This window comes from Coffea arabica, chromosome 11c, assembly GCF_036785885.1.
Source record: "Coffea arabica cultivar ET-39 chromosome 11c, Coffea Arabica ET-39 HiFi, whole genome shotgun sequence".
Classification (NCBI taxonomy): domain Eukaryota; kingdom Viridiplantae; phylum Streptophyta; class Magnoliopsida; order Gentianales; family Rubiaceae; genus Coffea; species Coffea arabica.
This window is the reverse complement of record NC_092330.1, coordinates 23384238-23403342: the sequence shown is the minus strand read 5'-3', so window position 1 is coordinate 23403342 and position 19105 is coordinate 23384238. Positions and strand designations below refer to the sequence as shown.

At 44.3% G+C, this 19105-nt stretch overlaps 13 non-coding genes and 11 pseudogenes across 13 annotated transcripts; all 24 read right to left on the bottom strand.

Annotated features, from left to right (window-relative positions):
- Positions 1 to 210: 210 nt before the first annotated feature.
- On the bottom strand, positions 211 to 328 carry LOC140020522 (5S ribosomal RNA; annotated as a pseudogene).
- A 411-nt stretch (positions 329 to 739) lies between these two features.
- Positions 740 to 858, bottom strand: LOC140017696 (5S ribosomal RNA). The gene has a single exon (XR_011824002.1). It is a non-coding gene; the product is annotated as a 5S ribosomal RNA (ribosomal RNA).
- A 412-nt stretch (positions 859 to 1270) lies between these two features.
- LOC140017236 (5S ribosomal RNA) lies at positions 1271 to 1389 on the bottom strand. The gene has a single exon (XR_011823549.1). It is a non-coding gene; the product is annotated as a 5S ribosomal RNA (ribosomal RNA).
- Positions 1390 to 2845: 1456 nt separating this feature from the next.
- On the bottom strand, positions 2846 to 2964 carry LOC140017695 (5S ribosomal RNA). The gene has a single exon (XR_011824001.1). It is a non-coding gene; the product is annotated as a 5S ribosomal RNA (ribosomal RNA).
- Positions 2965 to 3890: 926 nt separating this feature from the next.
- LOC140020689 (5S ribosomal RNA) lies at positions 3891 to 4008 on the bottom strand (annotated as a pseudogene).
- Positions 4009 to 4419: 411 nt separating this feature from the next.
- LOC140017235 (5S ribosomal RNA) lies at positions 4420 to 4538 on the bottom strand. Its single transcript, XR_011823548.1, has one exon. It is a non-coding gene; the product is annotated as a 5S ribosomal RNA (ribosomal RNA).
- Positions 4539 to 5471: 933 nt separating this feature from the next.
- LOC140020521 (5S ribosomal RNA) lies at positions 5472 to 5589 on the bottom strand (annotated as a pseudogene).
- Positions 5590 to 6000: 411 nt separating this feature from the next.
- LOC140018112 (5S ribosomal RNA) lies at positions 6001 to 6119 on the bottom strand. The gene has a single exon (XR_011824414.1). It is a non-coding gene; the product is annotated as a 5S ribosomal RNA (ribosomal RNA).
- A 926-nt stretch (positions 6120 to 7045) lies between these two features.
- LOC140019805 (5S ribosomal RNA) lies at positions 7046 to 7163 on the bottom strand (annotated as a pseudogene).
- Positions 7164 to 7574: 411 nt separating this feature from the next.
- On the bottom strand, positions 7575 to 7693 carry LOC140017234 (5S ribosomal RNA). The gene has a single exon (XR_011823547.1). It is a non-coding gene; the product is annotated as a 5S ribosomal RNA (ribosomal RNA).
- A 933-nt stretch (positions 7694 to 8626) lies between these two features.
- On the bottom strand, positions 8627 to 8744 carry LOC140020520 (5S ribosomal RNA; annotated as a pseudogene).
- Positions 8745 to 9155: 411 nt separating this feature from the next.
- On the bottom strand, positions 9156 to 9274 carry LOC140018111 (5S ribosomal RNA). The gene has a single exon (XR_011824413.1). It is a non-coding gene; the product is annotated as a 5S ribosomal RNA (ribosomal RNA).
- Positions 9275 to 10200: 926 nt separating this feature from the next.
- Positions 10201 to 10318, bottom strand: LOC140019804 (5S ribosomal RNA; annotated as a pseudogene).
- Positions 10319 to 10729: 411 nt separating this feature from the next.
- Positions 10730 to 10848, bottom strand: LOC140017233 (5S ribosomal RNA). The gene has a single exon (XR_011823546.1). It is a non-coding gene; the product is annotated as a 5S ribosomal RNA (ribosomal RNA).
- Positions 10849 to 11775: 927 nt separating this feature from the next.
- LOC140020167 (5S ribosomal RNA) lies at positions 11776 to 11893 on the bottom strand (annotated as a pseudogene).
- Positions 11894 to 12304: 411 nt separating this feature from the next.
- On the bottom strand, positions 12305 to 12423 carry LOC140017694 (5S ribosomal RNA). The gene has a single exon (XR_011824000.1). It is a non-coding gene; the product is annotated as a 5S ribosomal RNA (ribosomal RNA).
- Positions 12424 to 12835: 412 nt separating this feature from the next.
- Positions 12836 to 12954, bottom strand: LOC140017232 (5S ribosomal RNA). The gene has a single exon (XR_011823545.1). It is a non-coding gene; the product is annotated as a 5S ribosomal RNA (ribosomal RNA).
- A 933-nt stretch (positions 12955 to 13887) lies between these two features.
- Positions 13888 to 14005, bottom strand: LOC140020519 (5S ribosomal RNA; annotated as a pseudogene).
- Positions 14006 to 14416: 411 nt separating this feature from the next.
- On the bottom strand, positions 14417 to 14535 carry LOC140018109 (5S ribosomal RNA). Its single transcript, XR_011824412.1, has one exon. It is a non-coding gene; the product is annotated as a 5S ribosomal RNA (ribosomal RNA).
- A 926-nt stretch (positions 14536 to 15461) lies between these two features.
- LOC140019803 (5S ribosomal RNA) lies at positions 15462 to 15579 on the bottom strand (annotated as a pseudogene).
- A 411-nt stretch (positions 15580 to 15990) lies between these two features.
- LOC140017231 (5S ribosomal RNA) lies at positions 15991 to 16109 on the bottom strand. The gene has a single exon (XR_011823544.1). It is a non-coding gene; the product is annotated as a 5S ribosomal RNA (ribosomal RNA).
- A 932-nt stretch (positions 16110 to 17041) lies between these two features.
- On the bottom strand, positions 17042 to 17159 carry LOC140020518 (5S ribosomal RNA; annotated as a pseudogene).
- A 411-nt stretch (positions 17160 to 17570) lies between these two features.
- LOC140018108 (5S ribosomal RNA) lies at positions 17571 to 17689 on the bottom strand. Its single transcript, XR_011824411.1, has one exon. It is a non-coding gene; the product is annotated as a 5S ribosomal RNA (ribosomal RNA).
- Positions 17690 to 18615: 926 nt separating this feature from the next.
- Positions 18616 to 18733, bottom strand: LOC140019802 (5S ribosomal RNA; annotated as a pseudogene).
- Between the last annotated feature and the right edge of the window lie 372 nt (positions 18734 to 19105).

The window sequence follows — 19105 nt, the reverse complement described above, 5'->3', positions numbered from 1 at the left end:
ATCATCCTAATCAAATTATATTGATAATATATATTTTTTATAAATTATTAAATCATTTATATCCGGATCCGGGTCTAATACGGGTCGGAATACTATATTCCGTATCCGACCCGTTTTTTTGTTTGAAAAAACGGATCCGGATCCGGATAACGGAATTAAATCCCTACCCATACCCGCAAAAATTTCAGGGATCCGATCCGGATCCGGGTGTAGACCCGACCCGTTGACCGGCCTAGGGTCACCCATCCTAGTACTACTGTCGCCCAAGCACGCTTAACTTCGAAGTTCTGATGGGATCCGGTGCATTAGTGCTGGTTTGATCGCACCCGCCATGTTCCTTTCGCTTTATTCTTTTAAACTGTCACGTCCTGTGAAGCAGTTTGGCTTTTCTGGACCCGAATTCATTCTAAGCGTCAATTCATGAATTTCCTCTCATCCTTTTATTTATTTACTTTTATATTTTTTTCTTGTTGCTTTGCACCTTTTTTTTCCCTCGTCGAACAAGTCTCAATTATCCTGAAATTGATCCTTCACGCTTGCGCTTATACATTTGCGCCGACAACTTTGACCGACGATCCGGGCTTCGATCCAGCCGTACCGTTCCTGACTTGTCTCGCGCCTTCAGATCCGCCTTCATGCTTCGATGAGAAGCAAAATATAAAGCAATCGTTCCGACGGAGCTAAATTACTACAGCATAAAGAACGAAGGGGAAATTTGGATTTCGAAACAAAAAAGGGAGGGGTGCAACACGAGGACTTCCCAGGGGGTCACCCATCCTAGTACTACTCTCGCCCAAGCACGCTTAACTTCGGAGTTCTGATGGGATCCGATGCATTAGTGCTGGTATGATCGCACCCGCCATGTTCCTTTCGCTTTATTCTTTTAAACTGCCACGTCCTGTGAAGCAGTTTGGCTTTTTTGGACCCGAATTCATTCTAAGCGTCAATTCATGAATTTTCCTCTCATCCTTTTATTTATTTACTTTTATATTTTTTTCTTGTTGCTTTGCACCTTTTTTTTCCCTCGTCGAACAACTCTCAATTATCCTGAAATTGATCCTTCACGCTTGCGCTTATACATTTGCGCCGACAACTTTGACCGACGATCCGGGTTTCGATCCAGCCGTACCGTTCCTGACTTGTCTCGCGCCTTCAGATCCGCCTTCATGCTTCGATGAGAAGCAAAATATAAAGCAATCGTTCCGACGGAGCTAAATTACTACAGCATAAAGAACGAAGGGGAAATTTGGATTTCGAAACAAAAAAGGGAGGGGTGCAACACGAGGACTTCCCAGGGGGTCACCCATCCTAGTACTACTCTCGCCCAAGCACGCTTAACTTCGGAGTTCTGATGGGATCCGGTGCATTAGTGCTGGTATGATCGCACCCGCCATGTTCCTTTCGCTTTATTCTTTTAAACTGCCCCGTCCTGTGAAGCAGTGTGGCTTTTCTGGACCCGAATTCATTTTAAGCGTCAATTCAAGAATTTCCCCTCATCCTTTTATTTATTTACTTTTACATTTTTTTCTTGTTGATTTGCACCATTTTTTTTCCCTCGTCGCGCAACTCTCAATTATCCTGAAATTGATCCTTCACGCTTGCGCTTATACATTTGCGCCGACAACTTTGACCGACGATCCGGGCTTCGATCCAGCCGTACCGTTCCTGACTTGTCTCGCGCCTTCAGATCCGCTTTCATGCTTCGATGAGAAGCAAAATATAAAGCAATCGTTCCGACGGAGCTAAATTACTACAGCATAAAGAACGAAGGGGAAATTTGGATTTCGAAACAAAAAAGGGAGGGGTGCAACACGAGGATTTCCCAGGGGGTCACCTAGGGGTGTCAACGGGCCGGGGTCCGGGCCGGAATTCATTATTCCGGACCCGGACCCGGATCCGACCAGTTTACCCGACGGGTCTTTTATTCGGTGTTCCGGATCCGGACCCGGCGAGTCTCGGATCCGGGTCGGGTCTACCCGAACAAATTTGCCAAAATTTATAATTTCTAACAAAAAAGAGAAAAAGATATATTTGTAAACAAATTTCTAGCTAATGCAAAGAAAAAACCAAATAAGAAAATAAATCAAATTGATTTTACTCAAATACATCATCCTAATCAAATTATATTGATAATATATATTTTTTATAAATTATTAAATCATTTATATCCGGATCCGGGTCTAATACGGGTCGGAATACTATATTTCCGTATCCGACCCGTTTTTTTGTTTGAAAAAACGGATCCGGATCCGGATAACGGAATTAAATCCCTACCCATACCCGCAAAAATTTCAGGGATCCGATCCGGATCCGGGTGTAGACCCGACCCGTTGACCGGCCTAGGGTCACCCATCCTAGTACTACTGTCGCCCAAGCACGCTTAACTTCGAAGTTCTGATGGGATCCGGTGCATTAGTGCTGGTTTGATAGCACCCGCCATGTTCCTTTCGCTTTATTCTTTTAAACTGTCACGTCCTGTGAAGCAGTTTGGCTTTTCTGGACCCGAATTCATTCTAAGCGTCAATTCATGAATTTCCTCTCATCCTTTTATTTATTTACTTTTATATTTTTTTCTTGATGCTTTGCACCTTTTTTTCCCTCGTCGAACAACTCTCAATTATCCTGAAATTGATCCTTCACGCTTGCGCTTATACATTTGCGCCGACAACTTTGACCGACGATCCGGGCTTCGATCCAGCCGTACCGTTCCTGACTTGTCTCGCGCCTTCAGATCCGCCTTCATGCTTCGATGAGAAGCAAAATATAAAGCAATCGTTCCGACGGAGCTAAATTACTACAGCATAAAGAACGAAGGGGAAATTTGGATTTCGAAACAAAAAAGGGAGGGGTGCAACACGAGGACTTCCCAGGGGGTCACCCATCCTAGTACTACTCTCGCCCAAGCACGCTTAACTTCGGAGTTCTGATGGGATCCGATGCATTAGTGCTGGTATGATCGCACCCGCCATGTTCCTTTCGCTTTATTCTTTTAAACTGCCCCGTCCTGTGAAGCAGTGTGGCTTTTCTGGACCCGAATTCATTTTAAGCGTCAATTCAAGAATTTCCCCTCATCCTTTTATTTATTTACTTTTACATTTTTTTCTTGTTGATTTGCACCATTTTTTTTTCCCTCGTCGCGCAACTCTCAATTATCCTGAAATTGATCCTTCACGCTTGCGCTTATACATTTGCGCCGACAACTTTGACCGACGATCCGGGCTTCGATCCAGCCGTACCGTTCCTGACTTGTCTCGCGCCTTCAGATCCGCCTTCATGCTTCGATGAGAAGCAAAATATAAAGCAATCGTTCCGACGGCGCTAAATTACTACAGCATAAAGAACGAAGGGGAAATTTGGATTTCGAAACAAAAAAGGGAGGGGTGCAACACGAGGATTTCCCAGGGGGTCACCTAGGGGTGTCAACGGGCCGGGTCCGGCCGGAATTCATTATTCCGGACCCGGACCCGGATCCGACCCGTTTACCCGACGGGTCTTTTATTCTGTGTTCCGGATCCGGACCCGGCGAGTCTCGGATCCGGGTCGGGTCTACCCGAACAAATTTGCCAAAATTTATAATTTCTAACAAAAAAGAGAAAAAGATATATTTGTAAACAAATTTCTAGCTAATGCAAAGAAAAAACCAAATAAGAAAATAAATCAAATTGATTTTACTCAAATACATCATCCTAATCAAATTATATTGATAATATATATTTTTTATAAATTATTAAATCATTTATATCCGGATCCGGGTCTAATACGGGTCGGAATACTATATTCCGTATCCGACCCGTTTTTTTGTTTGAAAAAACGGATCCGGATCTGGATAACGGAATTAAATCCCTACCCATACCCGCAAAAATTTCAGGGATCCGATCCGGATCCGGGTGTAGACCCGACCCGTTGACCGGCCTAGCGTCACCCATCCTAGTACTACTGTCGCCCAAGCACGCTTAACTTCGAAGTTCTGATGGGATCCGGTGCATTAGTGCTGGTATGATCGCACCCGCCATGTTCCTTTCGCTTTATTCTTTTAAACTGTCACGTCCTGTGAAGCAGTTTGGCTTTTCTGGACCCGAATTCATTCTAAGCGTCAATTCATGAATTTCCTCTCATCCTTTTATTTATTTACTTTTATATTTTTTTCTTGTTGCTTTGCACCTTTTTTTTCCCTCGTCGAACAAGTCTCAATTATCCTGAAATTGATCCTTCACGCTTGCGCTTATACATTTGCGCCGACAACTTTGACCGACGATCCGGGCTTCGATCCAGCCGTACCGTTCCTGACTTGTCTCGCGCCTTCAGATCCGCCTTCATGCTTCGATGAGAAGCAAAATATAAAGCAATCGTTCCGACGGAGCTAAATTACTACAGCATAAAGAACGAAGGGGAAATTTGGATTTCGAAACAAAAAAGGGAGGGGTGCAACACGAGGACTTCCCAGGGGGTCACCCATCCTAGTACTACTCTCGCCCAAGCACGCTTAACTTCGGAGTTCTGATGGGATCCGGTGCATTAGTGCTGGTATGATCGCACCCGCCATGTTCCTTTCGCTTTATTCTTTTAAACTGCCCCGTCCTGTGAAGCAGTGTGGCTTTTCTGGACCCGAATTCATTTTAAGCGTCAATTCAAGAATTTCCCCTCATCCTTTTATTTATTTACTTTTACATTTTTTTCTTGTTGATTTGCACCATTTTTTTTCCCTCGTCGCGCAACTCTCAATTATCCTGAAATTGATCCTTCACGCTTGCGCTTATACATTTGCGCCGACAACTTTGACCGACGATCCGGGCTTCGATCCAGCCGTACCGTTCCTGACTTGTCTCGCGCCTTCAGATCCGCTTTCATGCTTCGATGAGAAGCAAAATATAAAGCAATCGTTCCGACGGAGCTAAATTACTACAGCATAAAGAACGAAGGGGAAATTTGGATTTCGAAACAAAAAAGGGAGGGGTGCAACACGAGGATTTCCCAGGGGGTCACCTAGGGGTGTCAACGGGCCGGGGTCCGGGCCGGAATTCATTATTCCGGACCCGGACCCGGACCCGGATCCGACCAGTTTACCCGACGGGTCTTTTATTCGGTGTTCCGGATCCGGACCCGGCGAGTCTCGGATCCGGGTCGGGTCTACCCGAACAAATTTGCCAAAATTTATAATTTCTAACAAAAAAGAGAAAAAGATATATTTGTAAACAAATTTCTAGCTAATGCAAAGAAAAAACCAAATAAGAAAATAAATCAAATTGATTTTACTCAAATACATCATCCTAATCAAATTATATTGATAATATATATTTTTTATAAATTATTAAATCATTTATATCCGGATCCGGGTCTAATACGGGTCGGAATACTATATTCCGTATCCGACCCGTTTTTTTGTTTGAAAAAACGGATCCGGATCCGGATAACGGAATTAAATCCCTACCCATACCCGCAAAAATTTCAGGGATCCGATCCGGATCCGGGTGTAGACCCGACCCGTTGACCGGCCTAGGGTCACCCATCCTAGTACTACTGTCGCCCAAGCACGCTTAACTTCGAAGTTCTGATGGGATCCGGTGCATTAGTGCTGGTTTGATCGCACCCGCCATGTTCCTTTCGCTTTATTCTTTTAAACTGTCACGTCCTGTGAAGCAGTTTGGCTTTTCTGGACCCGAATTCATTCTAAGCGTCAATTCATGAATTTCCTCTCATCCTTTTATTTATTTACTTTTATATTTTTTTCTTGATGCTTTGCACCTTTTTTTTCCCTCGTCGAACAACTCTCAATTATCCTGAAATTGATCCTTCACGCTTGCGCTTATACATTTGCGCCGACAACTTTGACCGACGATCCGGGCTTCGATCCAGCCGTACCGTTCCTGACTTGTCTCGCGCCTTCAGATCCGCCTTCATGCTTCGATGAGAAGCAAAATATAAAGCAATCGTTCCGACGGAGCTAAATTACTACAGCATAAAGAACGAAGGGGAAATTTGGATTTCGAAACAAAAAAGGGAGGGGTGCAACACGAGGACTTCCCAGGGTGTCACCCATCCTAGTACTACTCTCGCCCAAGCACGCTTAACTTCGGAGTTCTGATGGGATCCGATGCATTAGTGCTGGTATGATCGCACCCGCCATGTTCCTTTCGCTTTATTCTTTTAAACTGCCCCGTCCTGTGAAGCAGTGTGGCTTTTCTGGACCCGAATTCATTTTAAGCGTCAATTCAAGAATTTCCCCTCATCCTTTTATTTATTTACTTTTACATTTTTTTCTTGTTGATTTGCACCATTTTTTTTTCCCTCGTCGCGCAACTCTCAATTATCCTGAAATTGATCCTTCACGCTTGCGCTTATACATTTGCGCCGACAAATTTGACCGACGATCCGGGCTTCGATCCAGCCGTACCGTTCCTGACTTGTCTCGCGCCTTCAGATCCGCCTTCATGCTTCGATGAGAAGCAAAATATAAAGCAATCGTTCCGACGGCGCTAAATTACTACAGCATAAAGAACGAAGGGGAAATTTGGATTTCGAAACAAAAAAGGGAGGGGTGCAACACGAGGATTTCCCAGGGGGTCACCTAGGGGTGTCAACGGGCCGGGTCCGGCCGGAATTCATTATTCCGGACCCGGACCCGGATCCGACCCGTTTACCCGACGGGTCTTTTATTCTGTGTTCCGGATCCGGACCCGGCGAGTCTCGGATCCGGGTCGGGTCTACCCGAACAAATTTGCCAAAATTTATAATTTCTAACAAAAAAGAGAAAAAGATATATTTGTAAACAAATTTCTAGCTAATGCAAAGAAAAAACCAAATAAGAAAATAAATCAAATTGATTTTACTCAAATACATCATCCTAATCAAATTATATTGATAATATATATTTTTTATAAATTATTAAATCATTTATATCCGGATCCGGGTCTAATACGGGTCGGAATACTATATTCCGTATCCGACCCGTTTTTTTGTTTGAAAAAACGGATCCGGATCTGGATAACGGAATTAAATCCCTACCCATACCCGCAAAAATTTCAGGGATCCGATCCGGATCCGGGTGTAGACCCGACCCGTTGACCGGCCTAGGGTCACCCATCCTAGTACTACTGTCGCCCAAGCACGCTTAACTTCGAAGTTCTGATGGGATCCGGTGCATTAGTGCTGGTATGATCGCACCCGCCATGTTCCTTTCGCTTTATTCTTTTAAACTGTCACGTCCTGTGAAGCAGTTTGGCTTTTCTGGACCCGAATTCATTCTAAGCGTCAATTCATGAATTTCCTCTCATCCTTTTATTTATTTACTTTTATATTTTTTTCTTGTTGCTTTGCACCTTTTTTTTCCCTCGTCGAACAAGTCTCAATTATCCTGAAATTGATCCTTCACGCTTGCGCTTATACATTTGCGCCGACAACTTTGACCGACGATCCGGGCTTCGATCCAGCCGTACCGTTCCTGACTTGTCTCGCGCCTTCAGATCCGCCTTCATGCTTCGATGAGAAGCAAAATATAAAGCAATCGTTCCGACGGAGCTAAATTACTACAGCATAAAGAACGAAGGGGAAATTTGGATTTCGAAACAAAAAAGGGAGGGGTGCAACACGAGGACTTCCCAGGGGGTCACCCATCCTAGTACTACTCTCGCCCAAGCACGCTTAACTTCGGAGTTCTGATGGGATCCGGTGCATTAGTGCTGGTATGATCGCACCCGCCATGTTCCTTTCGCTTTATTCTTTTAAACTGCCCCGTCCTGTGAAGCAGTGTGGCTTTTCTGGACCCGAATTCATTTTAAGCGTCAATTCAAGAATTTCCCCTCATCCTTTTATTTATTTACTTTTACATTTTTTTCTTGTTGATTTGCACCATTTTTTTTCCCTCGTCGCGCAACTCTCAATTATCCTGAAATTGATCCTTCACGCTTGCGCTTATACATTTGCGCCGACAACTTTGACCGACGATCCGGGCTTCGATCCAGCCGTACCGTTCCTGACTTGTCTCGCGCCTTCAGATCCGCTTTCATGCTTCGATGAGAAGCAAAATATAAAGCAATCGTTCCGACGGAGCTAAATTACTACAGCATAAAGAACGAAGGGGAAATTTGGATTTCGAAACAAAAAAGGGAGGGGTGCAACACGAGGATTTCCCAGGGGGTCACCTAGGGGTGTCAACGGGCCGGGGTCCGGGCCGGAATTCATTATTCCGGACCCGGACCCGGACCCGGATCCGACCAGTTTACCCGACGGGTCTTTTATTCGGTGTTCCGGATCCGGACCCGGCGAGTCTCGGATCCGGGTCGGGTCTACCCGAACAAATTTGCCAAAATTTATAATTTCTAACAAAAAAGAGAAAAAGATATATTTGTAAACAAATTTCTAGCTAATGCAAAGAAAAAACCAAATAAGAAAATAAATCAAATTGATTTTACTCAAATACATCATCCTAATCAAATTATATTGATAATATATATTTTTTATAAATTATTAAATCATTTATATCCGGATCCGGGTCTAATACGGGTCGGAATACTATATTCCGTATCCGACCCGTTTTTTTGTTTGAAAAAACGGATCCGGATCCGGATAACGGAATTAAATCCCTACCCATACCCGCAAAAATTTCAGGGATCCGATCCGGATCCGGGTGTAGACCCGACCCGTTGACCGGCCTAGGGTCACCCATCCTAGTACTACTGTCGCCCAAGCACGCTTAACTTCGAAGTTCTGATGGGATCCGGTGCATTAGTGCTGGTTTGATCGCACCCGCCATGTTCCTTTCGCTTTATTCTTTTAAACTGTCACGTCCTGTGAAGCAGTTTGGCTTTTCTGGACCCGAATTCATTCTAAGCGTCAATTCATGAATTTCCTCTCATCCTTTTATTTATTTACTTTTATATTTTTTTCTTGATGCTTTGCACCTTTTTTTTCCCTCGTCGAACAACTCTCAATTATCCTGAAATTGATCCTTCACGCTTGCGCTTATACATTTGCGCCGACAACTTTGACCGACGATCCGGGCTTCGATCCAGCCGTACCGTTCCTGACTTGTCTCGCGCCTTCAGATCCGCCTTCATGCTTCGATGAGAAGCAAAATATAAAGCAATCGTTCCGACGGAGCTAAATTACTACAGCATAAAGAACGAAGGGGAAATTTGGATTTCGAAACAAAAAAGGGAGGGGTGCAACACGAGGACTTCCCAGGGTGTCACCCATCCTAGTACTACTCTCGCCCAAGCACGCTTAACTTCGGAGTTCTGATGGGATCCGATGCATTAGTGCTGGTATGATCGCACCCGCCATGTTCCTTTCGCTTTATTCTTTTAAACTGCCCCGTCCTGTGAAGCAGTGTGGCTTTTCTGGACCCGAATTCATTTTAAGCGTCAATTCAAGAATTTCCCCTCATCCTTTTATTTATTTACTTTTACATTTTTTTCTTGTTGATTTGCACCATTTTTTTTTCCCTCGTCGCGCAACTCTCAATTATCCTGAAATTGATCCTTCACGCTTGCGCTTATACATTTGCGCCGACAAATTTGACCGACGATCCGGGCTTCGATCCAGCCGTACCGTTCCTGACTTGTCTCGCGCCTTCAGATCCGCCTTCATGCTTCGATGAGAAGCAAAATATAAAGCAATCGTTCCGACGGCGCTAAATTACTACAGCATAAAGAACGAAGGGGAAATTTGGATTTCGAAACAAAAAAGGGAGGGGTGCAACACGAGGATTTCCCAGGGGGTCACCTAGGGGTGTCAACGGGCCGGGTCCGGCCGGAATTCATTATTCCGGACCCGGACCCGGATCCGACCCGTTTACCCGACGGGTCTTTTATTCTGTGTTCCGGATCCGGACCCGGCGAGTCTCGGATCCGGGTCGGGTCTACCCGAACAAATTTGCCAAAATTTATAATTTCTAACAAAAAAGAGAAAAAGATATATTTGTAAACAAATTTCTAGCTAATGCAAAGAAAAAACCAAATAAGAAAATAAATCAAATTGATTTTACTCAAATACATCATCCTAATCAAATTATATTGATAATATATATTTTTTATAAATTATTAAATCATTTATATCCGGATCCGGGTCTAATACGGGTCGGAATACTATATTCCGTATCCGACCCGTTTTTTTGTTTGAAAAAACGGATCCGGATCTGGATAACGGAATTAAATCCCTACCCATACCCGCAAAAATTTCAGGGATCCGATCCGGATCCGGGTGTAGACCCGACCCGTTGACCGGCCTAGGGTCACCCATCCTAGTACTACTGTCGCCCAAGCACGCTTAACTTCGAAGTTCTGATGGGATCCGGTGCATTAGTGCTGGTATGATCGCACCCGCCATGTTCCTTTCGCTTTATTCTTTTAAACTGTCACGTCCTGTGAAGCAGTTTGGCTTTTCTGGACCCGAATTCATTCTAAGCGTCAATTCATGAATTTCCTCTCATCCTTTTATTTATTTACTTTTATATTTTTTTCTTGTTGCTTTGCACCTTTTTTTTCCCTCGTCGAACAAGTCTCAATTATCCTGAAATTGATCCTTCACGCTTGCGCTTATACATTTGCGCCGACAACTTTGACCGACGATCCGGGCTTCGATCCAGCCGTACCGTTCCTGACTTGTCTCGCGCCTTCAGATCCGCCTTCATGCTTCGATGAGAAGCAAAATATAAAGCAATCGTTCCGACGGAGCTAAATTACTACAGCATAAAGAACGAAGGGGAAATTTGGATTTCGAAACAAAAAAGGGAGGGGTGCAACACGAGGACTTCCCAGGGGGTCACCCATCCTAGTACTACTCTCGCCCAAGCACGCTTAACTTCGGAGTTCTGATGGGATCCGGTGCATTAGTGCTGGTATGATCGCACCCGCCATGTTCCTTTCGCTTTATTCTTTTAAACTGCCCCGTCCTGTGAAGCAGTGTGGCTTTTCTGGACCCGAATTCATTTTAAGCGTCAATTCAAGAATTTCCCCTCATCCTTTTATTTATTTACTTTTACATTTTTTTCTTGTTGATTTGCACCATTTTTTTTCCCTCGTCGCGCAACTCTCAATTATCCTGAAATTGATCCTTCACGCTTGCGCTTATACATTTGCGCCGACAACTTTGACCGACGATCCGGGCTTCGATCCAGCCGTACCGTTCCTGACTTGTCTCGCGCCTTCAGATCCGCCTTCATGCTTCGATGAGAAGTAAAATATAAAGCAATCGTTCCAACGGAGCTAAATTACTACAGCATAAAGAACGAAGGGGAAATTTGGATTTCGAAACAAAAAAGGGAGGGGTGCAACACGAGGATTTCCCAGGGGGTCACCTAGGGGTGTCAACGGGCCGGGGTCCGGGCCGGAATTCATTATTCCGGACCCGGACCCGGATCCGACCCGTTTACCCGACGGGTCTTTTATTCGGTGTTCCGGATCCCGACCCGGCGAGTCTCGGATCCGGGTCGGGTCTACCCGAACAAATTTGCCAAAATTTATAATTTCTAACAAAAAAGAGAAAAAGATATATTTGTAAACAAATTTCTAGCTAATGCAAAGAAAAAACCAAATAAGAAAATAAATCAAATTGATTTTACTCAAATACATCATCCTAATCAAATTATATTGATAATATATATTTTTTATAAATTATTAAATCATTTATATCCGGATCCGGGTCTAATACGGGTCGGAATACTATATTCCGTATCCGACCCGTTTTTTTGTTTGAAAAAACGGATCCGGATCCGGATAACGGAATTAAATCCCTACCCATACCCGCAAAAATTTCAGGGATCCGATCCGGATCCGGGTGTAGACCCGACCCGTTGACCGGCCTAGGGTCACCCATCCTGGTACTACTGTCGCCCAAGCACGCTTAACTTCGAAGTTCTGATGGGATCCGGTGCATTAGTGCTGGTATGATCGCACCCGCCATGTTCCTTTCGCTTTATTCTTTTAAACTGTCACGTCCTGTGAAGCAGTTTGGCTTTTCTGGACCCGAATTCATTCTAAGCGTCAATTCATGAATTTCCTCTCATCCTTTTATTTATTTACTTTTATATTTTTTTCTTGTTGCTTTGCACCTTTTTTTTCCCTCGTCGAACAAGTCTCAATTATCCTGAAATTGATCCTTCACGCTTGCGCTTATACATTTGCGCCGACAACTTTGACCGACGATCCGGGCTTCGATCCAGCCGAACCGTTCCTGACTTGTCTCGCGCCTTCAGATCCGCCTTCATGCTTCGATGAGAAGCAAAATATAAAGCAATCGTTCCGACGGAGCTAAATTACTACAGCATAAAGAACGAAGGGGAAATTTGGATTTCGAAACAAAAAAGGGAGGGGTGCAACACGAGGACTTCCCAGGGGGTCACCCATCCTAGTACTACTCTCGCCCAAGCACGCTTAACTTCGGAGTTCTGATGGGATCCGATGCATTAGTGCTGGTATGATCGCACCCGCCATGTTCCTTTCGCTTTATTCTTTTAAACTGCCACGTCCTGTGAAGCAGTTTGGCTTTTTTGGACCCGAATTCATTCTAAGCGTCAATTCATGAATTTTCCTCTCATCCTTTTATTTATTTACTTTTATATTTTTTTCTTGTTGCTTTGCACCTTTTTTTTCCCTCGTCAAACAACTCTCAATTATCCTGAAATTGATCCTTCACGCTTGCGCTTATACATTTGCGCCGACAACTTTGACCGACGATCCGGGTTTCGATCCAGCCGTACCGTTCCTGACTTGTCTCGCGCCTTCAGATCCGCCTTCATGCTTCGATGAGAAGCAAAATATAAAGCAATCGTTCCGACGGAGCTAAATTACTACAGCATAAAGAACGAAGGGGAAATTTGGATTTCGAAACAAAAAAGGGAGGGGTGCAACACGAGGACTTCCCAGGGGGTCACCCATCCTAGTACTACTCTCGCCCAAGCACGCTTAACTTCGGAGTTCTGATGGGATCCGGTGCATTAGTGCTGGTATGATCGCACCCGCCATGTTCCTTTCGCTTTATTCTTTTAAACTGCCCCGTCCTGTGAAGCAGTGTGGCTTTTCTGGACCCGAATTCATTTTAAGCGTCAATTCAAGAATTTCCCCTCATCCTTTTATTTATTTACTTTTACATTTTTTTCTTGTTGATTTGCACCATTTTTTTTCCCTCGTCGCGCAACTCTCAATTATCCTGAAATTGATCCTTCACGCTTGCGCTTATACATTTGCGCCGACAACTTTGACCGACGATCCGGGCTTCGATCCAGCCGTACCGTTCCTGACTTGTCTCGCGCCTTCAGATCCGCTTTCATGCTTCGATGAGAAGCAAAATATAAAGCAATCGTTCCGACGGAGCTAAATTACTACAGCATAAAGAACGAAGGGGAAATTTGGATTTCGAAACAAAAAAGGGAGGGGTGCAACACGAGGATTTCCCAGGGGGTCACCTAGGGGTGTCAACGGGCCGGGGTCCGGGCCGGAATTCATTATTCCGGACCCGGACCCGGACCCGGATCCGACCAGTTTACCCGACGGGTCTTTTATTCGGTGTTCCGGATCCGGACCCGGCGAGTCTCGGATCCGGGTCGGGTCTACCCGAACAAATTTGCCAAAATTTATAATTTCTAACAAAAAAGAGAAAAAGATATATTTGTAAACAAATTTCTAGCTAATGCAAAGAAAAAACCAAATAAGAAAATAAATCAAATTGATTTTACTCAAATACATCATCCTAATCAAATTATATTGATAATATATATTTTTTATAAATTATTAAATCATTTATATCCGGATCCGGGTCTAATACGGGTCGGAATACTATATTCCGTATCCGACCCGTTTTTTTGTTTGAAAAAACGGATCCGGATCCGGATAACGGAATTAAATCCCTACCCATACCCGCAAAAATTTCAGGGATCCGATCCGGATCCGGGTGTAGACCCGACCCGTTGACCGGCCTAGGGTCACCCATCCTAGTACTACTGTCGCCCAAGCACGCTTAACTTCGAAGTTCTGATGGGATCCGGTGCATTAGTGCTGGTTTGATCGCACCCGCCATGTTCCTTTCGCTTTATTCTTTTAAACTGTCACGTCCTGTGAAGCAGTTTGGCTTTTCTGGACCCGAATTCATTCTAAGCGTCAATTCATGAATTTCCTCTCATCCTTTTATTTATTTACTTTTATATTTTTTTCTTGATGCTTTGCACCTTTTTTTTCCCTCGTCGAACAACTCTCAATTATCCTGAAATTGATCCTTCACGCTTGCGCTTATACATTTGCGCCGACAACTTTGACCGACGATCCGGGCTTCGATCCAGCCGTACCGTTCCTGACTTGTCTCGCGCCTTCAGATCCGCCTTCATGCTTCGATGAGAAGCAAAATATAAAGCAATCGTTCCGACGGAGCTAAATTACTACAGCATAAAGAACGAAGGGGAAATTTGGATTTCGAAACAAAAAAGGGAGGGGTGCAACACGAGGACTTCCCAGGGTGTCACCCATCCTAGTACTACTCTCGCCCAAGCACGCTTAACTTCGGAGTTCTGATGGGATCCGATGCATTAGTGCTGGTATGATCGCACCCGCCATGTTCCTTTCGCTTTATTCTTTTAAACTGCCCCGTCCTGTGAAGCAGTGTGGCTTTTCTGGACCCGAATTCATTTTAAGCGTCAATTCAAGAATTTCCCCTCATCCTTTTATTTATTTACTTTTACATTTTTTTCTTGTTGATTTGCACCATTTTTTTTTCCCTCGTCGCGCAACTCTCAATTATCCTGAAATTGATCCTTCACGCTTGCGCTTATACATTTGCGCCGACAACTTTGACCGACGATCCGGGCTTCGATCCAGCCGTACCGTTCCTGACTTGTCTCGCGCCTTCAGATCCGCCTTCATGCTTCGATGAGAAGCAAAATATAAAGCAATCGTTCCGACGGCGCTAAATTACTACAGCATAAAGAACGAAGGGGAAATTTGGATTTCGAAACAAAAAAGGGAGGGGTGCAACACGAGGATTTCCCAGGGGGTCACCTAGGGGTGTCAACGGGCCGGGTCCGGCCGGAATTCATTATTCCGGACCCGGACCCGGATCCGACCCGTTTACCCGACGGGTCTTTTATTCTGTGTTCCGGATCCGGACCCGGCGAGTCTCGGATCCGGGTCGGGTCTACCCGAACAAATTTGCCAAAATTTATAATTTCTAACAAAAAAGAGAAAAAGATATATTTGTAAACAAATTTCTAGCTAATGCAAAGAAAAAACCAAATAAGAAAATAAATCAAATTGATTTTACTCAAATACATCATCCTAATCAAATTATATTGATAATATATATTTTTTATAAATTATTAAATCATTTATATCCGGATCCGGGTCTAATACGGGTCGGAATACTATATTCCGTATCCGACCCGTTTTTTTGTTTGAAAAAACGGATCCGGATCCGGATAACGGAATTAAATCCCTACCCATACCCGCAAAAATTTCAGGGATCCGATCCGGATCCGGGTGTAGACCCGACCCGTTGACCGGCCTAGGGTCACCCATCCTAGTACTACTGTCGCCCAAGCACGCTTAACTTCGAAGTTCTGATGGGATCCGGTGCATTAGTGCTGGTATGATCGCACCCGCCATGTTCCTTTCGCTTTATTCTTTTAAACTGTCACGTCCTGTGAAGCAGTTTGGCTTTTCTGGACCCGAATTCATTCTAAGCGTCAATTCATGAATTTCCTCTCATCCTTTTATTTATTTACTTTTATATTTTTTTCTTGTTGCTTTGCACCTTTTTTTTCCCTCGTCGAACAAGTCTCAATTATCCTGAAATTGATCCTTAACGCTTGCGCTTATACATTTGCGCCGACAACTTTGACCGACGATCCGGGCTTCGATCCAGCCGTACCGTTCCTGACTTGTCTCGCGCCTTCAGATCCGCCTTCATGCTTCGATGAGAAGCAAAATATAAAGCAATCGTTCCGACGGAGCTAAATTACTACAGCATAAAGAACGAAGGGGAAATTTGGATTTCGAAACAAAAAAGGGAGGGGTGCAACACGAGGACTTCCCAGGGGGTCACCCATCCTAGTACTACTCTCGCCCAAGCACGCTTAACTTCGGAGTTCTGATGGGATCCGGTGCATTAGTGCTGGTATGATCGCACCCGCCATGTTCCTTTCGCTTTATTCTTTTAAACTGCCCCGTCCTGTGAAGCAGTGTGGCTTTTCTGGACCCGAATTCATTTTAAGCGTCAATTCAAGAATTTCCCCTCATCCTTTTATTTATTTACTTTTACATTTTTTTCTTGTTGATTTGCACCATTTTTTTTCCCTCGTCGCGCAACTCTCAATTATCCTGAAATTGATCCTTCACGCTTGCGCTTATACATTTGCGCCGACAACTTTGACCGACGATCCGGGCTTCGATCCAGCCGTACCGTTCCTGACTTTCTCGCGCCTTCAGATCCGCTTTCATGCTTCGATGAGAAGCAAAATATAAAGCAATCGTTCCGACGGAGCTAAATTACTACAGCATAAAGAACGAAGGGGAAATTTGGATTTCGAAACAAAAAAGGGAGGGGTGCAACACGAGGATTTCCCAGGGGGTCACCTAGGGGTGTCAACGGGCCGGGGTCCGGGCCGGAATTCATTATTCCGGACCCGGACCCGGACCCGGATCCGACCAGTTTACCCGACGGGTCTTTTATTCGGTGTTCCGGATCCGGACCCGGCGAGTCTCGGATCCGGGTCGGGTCTACCCGAACAAATTTGCCAAAATTTATAATTTCTAACAAAAAAGAGAAAAAGATATATTTGTAAACAAATTTCTAGCTAATGCAAAGAAAAAACCAAATAAGAAAATAAATCAAATTGATTTTACTCAAATACATCATCCTAATCAAATTATATTGATAATATATATTTTTTATAAATTATTAAATCATTTATATCCGGATCCGGGTCTAATACGGGTCGGAATACTATATTCCGTATCCGACCCGTTTTTTTGTTTGAAAAAACGGATCCGGATCCGGATAACGGAATTAAATCCCTACCCATACCCGCAAAAATTTCAGGGATCCGATCCGGATCCGGGTGTAGACCCGACCCGTTGACCGGCCTAGGGTCACCCATCCTAGTACTACTGTCGCCCAAGCACGCTTAACTTCGAAGTTCTGATGGGATCCGGTGCATTAGTGCTGGTTTGATCGCACCCGCCATGTTCCTTTCGCTTTATTCTTTTAAACTGTCACGTCCTGTGAAGCAGTTTGGCTTTTCTGGACCCGAATTCATTCTAAGCGTCAATTCATGAATTTCCTCTCATCCTTTTATTTATTTACTTTTATATTTTTTTCTTGATGCTTTGCACCTTTTTTTTCCCTCGTCGAACAACTCTCAATTATCCTGAAATTGATCCTTCACGCTTGCGCTTATACATTTGCGCCGACAACTTTGACCGACGATCCGGGCTTCGATCCAGCCGTACCGTTCCTGACTTGTCTCGCGCCTTCAGATCCGCCTTCATGCTTCGATGAGAAGCAAAATATAAAGCAATCGTTCCGACGGAGCTAAATTACTACAGCATAAAGAACGAAGGGGAAATTTGGATTTCGAAACAAAAAAGGGAGGGGTGCAACACGAGGACTTCCCAGGGTGTCACCCATCCTAGTACTACTCTCGCCCAAGCACGCTTAACTTCGGAGTTCTGATGGGATCCGATGCATTAGTGCTGGTATGATCGCACCCGCCATGTTCCTTTCGCTTTATTCTTTTAAACTGCCCCGTCCTGTGAAGCAGTGTGGCTTTTCTGGACCCGAATTCATTTTAAGCGTCAATTCAAGAATTTCCCCTCATCCTTTTATTTATTTACTTTTACATTTTTTTCTTGTTGATTTGCACCATTTTTTTTTCCCTCGTCGCGCAACTCTCAATTATCCTGAAATTGATCCTTCACGCTTGCGCTTATACATTTGCGCCGACAACTTTGACCGACGATCCGGGCTTCGATCCAGCCGTACCGTTCCTGACTTGTCTCGCGCCTTCAGATCCGCCTTCATGCTTCGATGAGAAGCAAAATATAAAGCAATCGTTCCGACGGCGCTAAATTACTACAGCATAAAGAACGAAGGGGAAATTTGGATTTCGAAACAAAAAAGGGAGGGGTGCAACACGAGGATTTCCCAGGGGGTCACCTAGGGGTGTCAACGGGCCGGGTCCGGCCGGAATTCATTATTCCGGACCCGGACCCGGATCCGACCCGTTTACCCGACGGGTCTTTTATTCTGTGTTCCGGATCCGGACCCGGCGAGTCTCGGATCCGGGTCGGGTCTACCCGAACAAATTTGCCAAAATTTATAATTTCTAACAAAAAAGAGAAAAAGATATATTTGTAAACAAATTTCTAGCTAATGCAAAGAAAAAACCAAATAAGAAAATAAATCAAATTGATTTTACTCAAATACATCATCCTAATCAAATTATATTGATAATATATATTTTTTATAAATTATTAAATCATTTATATCCGGATCCGGGTCTAATACGGGTCGGAATACTATATTCCGTATCCGACCCGTTTTTTTGTTTGAAAAAACGGATCCGGATCCGGATAACGGAATTAAATCCCTACCCATACCCGCAAAAATTTCAGGGATCCGATCCGGATCCGGGTGTAGACCCGACCCGTTGACCGGCCTAGGGTCACCCATCCTAGTACTACTGTCGCCCAAGCACGCTTAACTTCGAAGTTCTGATGGGATCCGGTGCATTAGTGCTGGTATGATCGCACCCGCCATGTTCCTTTCGCTTTATTCTTTTAAACTGTCACGTCCTGTGAAGCAGTTTGGCTTTTCTGGACCCGAATTCATTCTAAGCGTCAATTCATGAATTTCCTCTCATCCTTTTATTTATTTACTTTTATATTTTTTTCTTGTTGCTTTGCACCTTTTTTTTCCCTCGTCGAACAAGTCTCAATTATCCTGAAATTGATCCTTAACGCTTGCGCTTATACATTTGCGCCGACAACTTTGACCGACGATCCGGGCTTCGATCCAGCCGTACCGTTCCTGACTTGTCTCGCGCCTTCAGATCCGCCTTCATGCTTCGATGAGAAGCAAAATATAAAGCAATCGTTCCGACGGAGCTAAATTACTACAGCATAAA